This window comes from Silurus meridionalis, chromosome 21 (assembly GCF_014805685.1).
Source record: "Silurus meridionalis isolate SWU-2019-XX chromosome 21, ASM1480568v1, whole genome shotgun sequence".
NCBI classification, from domain to species: domain Eukaryota; kingdom Metazoa; phylum Chordata; class Actinopteri; order Siluriformes; family Siluridae; genus Silurus; species Silurus meridionalis.
This window is the reverse complement of record NC_060904.1, coordinates 2,334,566-2,344,588: the sequence shown is the minus strand read 5'-3', so window position 1 is coordinate 2,344,588 and position 10,023 is coordinate 2,334,566. Positions and strand designations below refer to the sequence as shown.

The window sequence follows — 10,023 nt, the reverse complement described above, 5'->3', positions numbered from 1 at the left end:
TAAAAGTTTTTGAAACTGATGATGTCATATGAGTGTGTATAGGGGTGTATATAGGGGTGCGTATATTAGCAAACATTTACAAAACACCACCATGATGAACCGGACTGATGATAACGAGTACCAACAGGCATGTCTTTTGGGACACAGGGTAACTCATTTAGCCTGGAAAAAACTCCCAAAATAGGATATTCAAGCTCCGGGGATATTACACAATATCAGCAGCGAAAATGAGACACTTGCTTCCATTGCAATACCAGACAACTCGTTCCTCTTCCCTCGTACCATCGCCATGTTCGAAAAGAAAAAAACTGACAGTCATTACTCAGAATGATGAAACAGCAAGCTGTTTCCTTTCCCCCCCCCTTTTTTTCTAAAGAAAAGCAATGAGTAAATCGCTAAAAATAATAAAGGCCAACACATCTAAATCGGTTGCTGACCCGAGTCAGGAAGCGAAGCTCCAGCTGCTCAATCTGCCACCATATTGACTTATGCTAAATCTATTCTATTGTTTAGCCGCGTGTCTATTCTTCGGGGAGCGCCGTTGCAACACGCTGCTTACAGGATCTGCATAAAGTAGTAAATAACGTCATGATTTTCACCAAACACAATCGAGACGCTGTTTATGGATAGAGGGTATTGTTAGTGCGATCTTTAACTGACCTGATGGGGTTCAGATTGAGAGAAATGTCATTCTATTGTTTATAAACTGATGTTTGATATCGACTGAGAACTGATTATGTGCATGTGCTTCAAGACTTCGAAAGCGTCAAGAATAGAATATATCAAATATATAAAGGATATAATATAGAATGTACTGTATATACTGTTTAATGTACCATATATAGAGAGGATTTCTGGTCACAAACACAGTACAGTGTAGCTCAGTATTTGATGTAGTGTTGTACATAGTATATAATGTAGTATTATATATACAGTATAGTGTAGTGTGTAGTATATGGTATGGTATAGTGAAATAATGTACATAGTTTATAGTATAAGTTTTATATAGTGTGGTGTTGTATTAAGTGAACTACAGTATGTAGAATATGGTGCAGTATAGTGTAGTGCTGTCAAGTCAAGTTTATTTTTATTGTGTTTTTTACAACAGACATTGTCTCAAAGCAGCTTTACAGAATTTTAACAGTTAAGGTGAATGATGTGTATTTATCCTGATGAGCAGCCGTGGCGACTGTGGCAAGGAAAAACTCCCTTAGATGTTATGAGGAAGAAACCTTGAGAGGAACCTGACTCAAAAGATGAACCCATCCTTATTTGGGTGACATCAAGAGTGTGATTATAGTCTTTAAACAACACAGAACACTGGAGAGTGAGAACTAACATGAGCACTGGAATGTAAGATTATGAGTTATGTTCTTTCTGCAGTCTTTTACAGTCATTTGTGGTAATAAAACTAGGAGCTACTGAGCAACTCATAAAACAGCTCAACATTTGTGATCATCATAAATCCAACACCAGCTTCTCCAGGAGGTCCAGTGTCCAAACTCTACATGTAGTGGGATCCAATCGGTGCTGGTACATCTCTAGATGGTTCGGGATGTTTGCAAATTCAGCATCTACTTCTTTATAGGTCCACAATCTTCATAATGCCTCGGGATTGGGAGAGAAAGAGAAGCAGTGGAGAGGAATTAGCGTAGCTGCTGTTGATGATATTAACAGCACAAGTTGATAATGTGCATGTGATCAGATGTTCTGGAGCACAAGGTTATGAGATGTGTTATGTGTAGGCTTTGCTAAAGAGATACGTTTTTAATCTGCACTGAAACTGGGAGAGTGTGTCTGAGCCCCGAACACTGTCAGGAAGACTATTCCAAAGTTTATGAGATAAATGTGAGAATGTTCTACCACCTTTAGTGGACTTTGCTATTCTAGGAACTACTAGAAGTCCCGAGTTTTGAGATCTCAGGGAGCGTGACGGATTGTAGCGTGTTAGAAGACTGGACTTACAGTATGTGTTAGAAGACTGGACTACAACTTATAAGGTGCCAATTTCCTGCACTTGTTTCGGTCACACTTTTTTTTCTATGCATCGATGAGATGAAGCTTCCACCGATTCTGCATTATGTAAATTACATTACATTTTCCTTATGTAAATAGATAGATAGATAGATAGATAGATAGATAGATAGATAGATAGATAGATAGATAGATAGATAGATAGATAGATAGAATACATATAAATACATATAAATATATAAATATAAATAAACATGTATATATATATATATATATATATATATATATATATATATATATATATATATATATATATATACACACACAAAGGTATGTACAGTGTATATCTATCTTAGATTTTTATACAAAAATCTAAGATATACAATAAATACACTATTATATCCAGAAATAATTATTCTGAAATGACATAGAATGGATAGAATTAAACAGAACTGCATAATGATTACGAACAGTAGAATCAGTAATGCAGCAGTGAGCCATCAGTGTCCTAGTGGTGTGTGGAGTTCAGTAGGGTGATGGTGGATGGAAAAATGCTTTAATGAATAATGAAATCATATAGAATGTATAAAAAACATTTTGTTGAGTTTGACAATATACAAACACACTCTACCCCCCCTAGAATGCAGCATGTGTATCGTGTAAGTAAGATATACAGTATTTCAGTATTGAATGTGGTATGTAGTGTGTGGTACAGTCTAGAACAATATTGTATATATTGTAGTGAAGTATATCGTGTTAGAATATATTTGATTTTCTTTATCTGCATATCTATATATTGTCCCCTTATACTGTACTGTAAGACAGAGTTATTTTGTGTGTGTGTGTGTGTGTGTGTGTGTGTGTGTGTGTGTGTGTGTTGGTGAAAGCAGTGATCCTTAGTAATTGAAGACCAGGGCTGTCAGTGGTGACCTGCAGGAGGCCAGGGATGAAATGTATTCCATTTTCTCGGGTTGGTGTTGGGATTGACAGCCTGCTGAGGTCCAGCTCCGACAGGCAGCAACGAAAAGTCACCCTGTCGATCCAGACTGTGCTCCTGCACACATCAGCTTTCCTTACTTCTCTCTTTCGCACACACACACACACACACACACACACACACACACACACACACCTGTGATACAACGACTCACACCGGCTCTGCCCTCCACACCACCCTCTCACACAATCTCTCTACAGTATAACACCATCGATATTATCACACCATGATCTTCTCATCACGCAGGTTTCACACACACACACACACACACACACACACACACAAACTCCCAGACGATTTAAGCCTCGTGTCCGTTATTTTGATTTGATTTCAGCTTCACGCTGTACCCCTTTCTGGTCACTTTCCCAGCTAAGGACTCCCAGCTGGAGTGAAACAGTAACGAGGGATCAGGATGTTCGCAGCCTGAATGTATTTTAATATTCATTCTGCTCACTCTCAGGATTAATCCTCTCCCCACTCTTCCTTCTCTCTGTGTGTGTAAAAACATCCACACTCAGACCCATTACACGTCCTCCAGCAGCAGGACATCGACCAGAAGATTAATACGTACAAAGCTCTCACTTTCTGACCTTTGCGTCGTCCCTCTGATTTGTTCTGATTTGTCTGTAAAAACCTGATCCGGTCCTAGAAAAGCAGATTATGATGTATTAGGATCTTCTTTTTTTTTTGGCAATTGAACTAGTTTAATACCACATTTGCATTGGAAATGCAGTGCAGACAGACGAAATAGAACAAACATCAGAAACAAAGGGCAAAGCAATTGAGTGATTAAATTAGACCCTGGAGAATAAGACGCAGATAGACTCCTTTCAAATGGACGACCCTGCATTTATTAACTAAAAGAGTGGATTGTTATTTTTTTATTCATTTGCCATCAGTGACCAGAGGCTAATCATATCCATCGAGGAAATGCATTTAAAACCACCGATAATTATTGAATAGCGCCTACATCATGAGCTGAGCAAACTGTAAAAATCTGCTAGATCTGGATAAATAACGTCCTTATTGTCACCACACACACAATCGGGACGCTGTTTATGGATGGAGGGTCTTGATAGTCATTGATAGTGTGATCTCAATGATGTATTGGATATATACATAGATGCATACTACATTATATACAATTCTATACTATGTATTAAACTATATAAAATAGTTTACTATACTGTACCATATACTACACACCACATATATTTACTTCTAGACTACATTTTATTGACTATGTGGTGTGTAGTATATGGTACAGTATAATGCCGTGTTTTACACAGTGAAGCACATAATATATAGTCTAGAATTATACACAAATTTGTGTGTAGTATATAGTATAATATAGTGGATTATTTTATATTGTGTAGCACATAATATATAATCTAGAATTATATACAGTAAAGCGGTGTGTAGTGTATAGTATATATACTAGTATTGTATGTTGTATGTATTGTGTCATTTTGTGAATCTATCAATATATGTAGGTGTTGAAATAGTTTTTAAGATATTTGCCGGAAGAAAAAATTCAGCTAGTACTATTTTTTCAAGCTATAATCACTATAATTAACGTATTGTTCATTAGCTTGCTAAATTGTTAACTCGTGACTAGCATAATGTTAGCTTGTTTACTGTCTTATCTACAAATGATTAAATGTCTTCAAATGTCCAACTAAACATGCTAACTGGATTTGCTAGCTGGTTTACGCAATATAATAGCCTAGCATACTACCGGTGTACAAAATGGAACCCGCTGTGAGCTAGCAAATCTGGCTACTGTTGTACACAATGTTTTTACTAGTTTGCCTGATGGCTGTACGTTTGCTAGTGTGAACTTGTCTCCTATTATACACCTTAGAATAGCTAAGCTAATAATTGCTAGCTTATTAACAAATGCATAAATGTCCTAGTGTTTGCTAGAATTAGCCAGTTTGCTGTTGAACCTGGCTAGCTTGCTTTTGCAATATAAGTTTCTGTTAAATCTTACGAAGAATCTGTGGCACTGTTTGAACATGACAATGTTAGTAAGAACTGACAAAAACCTAAGGTTAATATTGCAGGTATATTTGAGAAGGTTTCATTTATTTGAAAAGTTGTGTGTGATTTGTATCCCAGGCGAATCTGATGACTTTAGGGCAGGTGAACAGTATTGCAAGACACTGTATATCATCTGGTATTATTTCCATTGGTCTGGTAGTGATAACGTTATTAAATATCTTAATGTAAAACTAACCAACAAAGTGTCATTGATGAGACTATAATCCAGAAATGTTGAATCTAGAAATGATTGTTCTGTGTTATGCATGAAGATACGAATGAGGAAAAAAAAGCGAACGCACCACTTTTGCAGTAATGACTTCAAACCTGTTATTGATCTCCAGCATCTTCACGAGACTTTTGTTTCTGAGAGGCTCTCAGTATCAGAGAAACGAGAACGCAGAAGCAATAAAATGACGCCTGGCTCTCTGCGTATTTTTCAGCCTAAGCAAATTACATTCTCACTGCAAATGAAGTCCCCGGAGCAAAAGCGTTCCAAGTTTTTGGGCGCTGGGGGAACGGTGTAGTCGGCACACCGTCAGCATTTAATCTCATTCCGGCTTGTGCCTACAGGCTACAGCTAGCTCCGTGTAGCACATTAAATAGCCGTCATTCAGCCTAGCCATTAAAACACACTACTGTCAAACACACACACACACTGCGTGGTGTGAGATTTAGCCTGAGCTCAATTTAGAAAAAGGGGGAAGTACAAACGATGGTGCGGTTAGAGTTCCTCAGGGAGATGTTACGCAACACAGCAGGACTCATGCTCCTTCTCTCGTTCTCAACATCATCAACGCAAGATTTTCCTTCTCGAAATACAAAATATGGACAAAAGCATGGGGACACCTGATTTTTCCAGCCATATGTGGTAAACTTTTAGCACACAATTGTACAGGATGTATTTGTAGCATGAAACTTTCCCTTCACTTCAACTAGGAGACCCAAACCTTTTCCGAGCATGATGATGCGCCTTTGCACAAAGCCAGCTCCATTAAGATCTGCTTTTCATAGGTTGGAGTGGAAGATCTCCTGCTGTAGAGCTCCATACCTACTAAACACCTTTGGGATAAATGTGAATGCTGACTGCACCAAAAGACTCCTCACCTCACCTACATGAGTACCTGACTTTACTAACACCCTTATGGATGAATGAATCTTCACAAATCTCCACAAAATCTAGTGGAACATCTTCCCTGAAAGAGTGGACCTCCTTATAACAGCACATGGGAACTAAATGTGGAATGGGATGTTCGAAATAAAGCGCATACCAATTTTTGGGTCAGGTGTCCAAAAACTTTTGTCCATATAATGTTGAACAGGTAGTGACATACAAAAAACTAAATGTATACACACACACACACACACACACACACACACATACACACGGCATGTCCCCTGTCACTTTGTGTGGGTTATGATATATTGACTCAGTATGTGTTCAAGCAGAAACAGTCTGCTGGGGTCCCTGTTTCAAATCATAAAACACCCCATCAATTTATCAGTATAGAAATTCTTATATACAGTAAACAGTACACAAATATCTCACCCTAAAACATCACAACATACTTAGTTCACAAGGGGCAAATGTTTGCAAACTCCCACTCGGCCCTGAACCCTAACCTATACCCAATATATATATATTATAGAATTTATAAAGAGAGAGTAAGATAGAGAGATAGTGAGAGATAGAGAGAGATATGAGAAAGCTTGTGTCTCATGCCTGTGTTTCCTGCATGCCTTTACACCAAAGTGTGTTTCTTAAACCCTGTCAATCATCCAAAGCCTGTCTGAGCCTCTTTTCTCTTTTCCTCTGTTCACATCGAGCAGCCTGGAGGCAAAATCCAGAAATCCACCAATCACAGGTCAGCATGTGACAGCAAGCTCCTCCCCCTGAATGAGCACAGGGCCTGAGGAAAAGGATGCACACATGTGAACACACACATAAAGCAATACACACACACACACACACACACACACATACACATACAGAAATACACACATGGCTGCACATAAGGATGCACACACAAACCAATACCCACGTCTGAACAGAAAGATATACAATACAATACAATAAAGTGCACAAATACACACTCACACACACACACACACACACACACACACACACACACACACACACACACACACACACACACAAATTGGCACAAAAAGATGCCCAATACCTCAGGTATATCCCAGGTTCAAATAAGCTGCTACTTGTGTGTGTGTGAGTGTGTAAGTGTGTGACTAATATTCTAGTCAGCAGAGGTGAGAGGAGCAGAAAAAGGCACACACAGGATGATTCAGTCTTCGACCCTGCAGCAGCTCCATTGCCTTCCTCTCGTCCACATCCTCGTCGTTTCTCTCCACGCCCACGCCGTCATCACATGAACACCTGGGATCTTTCACACGTTGGCACTTACTTGGACTCTGCCTCGACGCGTAGCGCACACGCTGATTCCTGGAAACCGATTCAAATCTGTAAATTTACCCGAACGTGAAGGCGGGCGTGCGTGAAAAAAAAATCCTATGAAATCATGCTCATTATAATAGTCCATATATCACCACGTATCGCGCCAATTAGGAGCGCAGAATCAACATGCACGCAGCGTCTGCAGAGTAATTAAATTGAAATATTAATGGCGGTACGTCCTCACAGGCTTTCGGCCCGTTATCAATCTGTGCCTAATGAGTCGTTCGGCTCGGCGCATGGAGCGGCGCGTCCTCACGAGGTGCACCAGCTACTGCTAGAGGTCAGCGATGAAGAGCGAGCAAAATCAGTGCCTGAACAAAGCCGTTTGATGGTTTCTGCAAACATTTTTAGGGAAAATCCTCCACTTTTGTCCTCAGAATCCTCATGTCCTCATTACCACGATTTATTCATCTGAAGAATATTTAGAGGGATGTTATTACACTATATAGACAAAAGCTTGACCATAAGACTGGTATCTGCACTGTTTTTTTAACACCCCACTCCCACATTTAGTCTCTTATAAAAAGCTCCACTCTTCTGGGAGGGTGTACAACTAGATTTTGTGGAGATTGGTGGAAGATTCATTAAGCCATAAGAGTGATAATAAGATCAGGTACTGATGAAGGTGAGGTAAGTAGGTCTGGGGTGCAGTCAGCATGAAAAATGCATCTCAAAGGCGTTCAATAGGTTTTGAAGATCTGTAGCATTCTACCTATGTAAAGCAGATCTTCATGGATCTTCATGGCTTTGTGCACAGGATATCATCAGCTTTGGGTCTCCTAGTTCTTGTGAAGGCAAAATCTTATGCTACCAAATGCATAAAAAGATTCATATACAAGGTGGCGCAGGGAAACGGGACGTTTTAGCGCGAGGAGTTTTTGCCCCCGAGGTGTCGGAGATCGTTTGCAACCAGTGCGAACTTGTTTTTAAATACTTGCTATTAGTTATAACGGAGCAGTGGAGTTCGCTGTAAAAGCCTTTCATAAGAATGGTGATAGTGCAAATGCTGCGCAAAGGGAATTTCCACGTCATTAGGATGTCATGATCATGTCCTGTCTGCTCATTTCATTAAAACATGGATGCTTCATTTGAACCGCTTGGAGTTAATGTTTTTCAGTATTCCAATTTTCTCTCATATGATGTTTCTCAGTCTTGATCCAAAAATGTTTCTGAACCTCACACCTCACAGGATTCGATCGAATTTTTCGCATTAAATCCTTCTACTTGCAATCATCCAGAGAACAAGCCCCAGTGTCCGGATTTTATTGCACCATTTTCAGGGCGTGCCTCTGCACAGCTGTTCTCATGCACAGAAGCTCAGGGTTGATGAGTTCGGCGACTCGTTACACTTTTCACAATTCACTTATGGATCCGCTTGATCATTTTCAGACTTATTAGCCCTGACTCTTAGCCTACACCTCTACCAGAGGTCATTAATGGAAACTGGTACAAATCAGCACCTAATCAAGACCATTTGATCCGTACCAGTGTTTCCTACAGAGGGAGCATGAGGCAGGGAGTGGAAATACCCGATATAGTGGCATGCTGATCTCCAGGTGTCCGGTTTTCTCCTTTTTTTTATTGACATTGGAGTCCAGATTTGAACCATTTATAAAACTCATGCCTTGTGGAGATTTCCTTCAGAATTAAAGGAAGTAGTGTTGAGCGACGTTCCCGATGGAGATGTTAGTCAGCCAAATTAGATGGAATGTTACACCATTCTTGGAGAAACAAACAAAAAAATGCTTAATCTTGTCCTTTTTGAGTCGCCATTTACGGTTATCACCTCAACTCTTCTGGGAAGATGTTCCACTAGATTTTGGAGTGTGCTTGTGGAGATTCATTCGGCCACAAGGGTGTTAGTAAAGTCGGTACCTGAGGTGAGGTGAGGAGGACAGCGTGAAAATTCCATGCCAAAAATGTTCAATCTATAGCAGGAGATCTTCCACTCCAACCCATGAAAAGCAGATCTTCATAGAGCTGGCTTTCTGCACAGGGAAATTGTCATGCTGGAACAGGGCTCATATACACTTGTGTGCCTGAAAGTTTGAGGAAGAACCTCAGTTTTGATCCCAGAAGGTGGAACTGTAGCCTGTGTGCTTAATAAAACAAATGAAGAATTTAAGAATTCATTTCTGCAGATCAACCACTACATATTTTATCATTTGCTCTGCTGGAAGAGCGTTCTCTCATCCATGAACGATACTCTAGGCGTCCTCTCTGCTTGCTAGGATTTTCTTGTTAGCAATGTGAACGCCTCTGCACTGTAATAGATTAAACCGTAAAAAAAAAAATGCTTTAACCCTGTTATTTAGGAGCTTATTTTTGTTGGGTGTTTTTCCGCACACAGACACACACTTAGGCAGTGTTCACTGACTCATTCGCTGGCCGCAGTTCACTGATTTGGAGCTGTGCGACTATTTTGAGACTTATTAGTCCTGATCCTTGCAGCCCAAGGCCTGCTTCGTCCTGTCAGGCCAATAATAGGATTTCCACCTATTAGACGCGCGAGGTGGGGTCACATCTGTGAAGCGGG

General features: G+C 39.9%; 1 long non-coding RNA gene across 2 annotated transcripts in view; it reads left to right on the top strand.

Annotated features, from left to right (window-relative positions):
- LOC124403684 overlaps positions 1–3,228 on the top strand; it is a 24,038-nt gene extending 20,810 nt beyond the window's left edge. The window contains exons 2-3 of one of the 2 annotated variants that reach the window (XR_006928925.1): positions 2,615–2,633; positions 2,865–3,004. This is a non-coding gene — a long non-coding RNA (uncharacterized LOC124403684). Of the gene's footprint in view, positions 1–2,614 lie in introns of both variants that reach the window. The other variant, XR_006928926.1, reaches the window with a different exon arrangement.
- Positions 3,229–10,023: the final 6,795 nt, after the last annotated feature.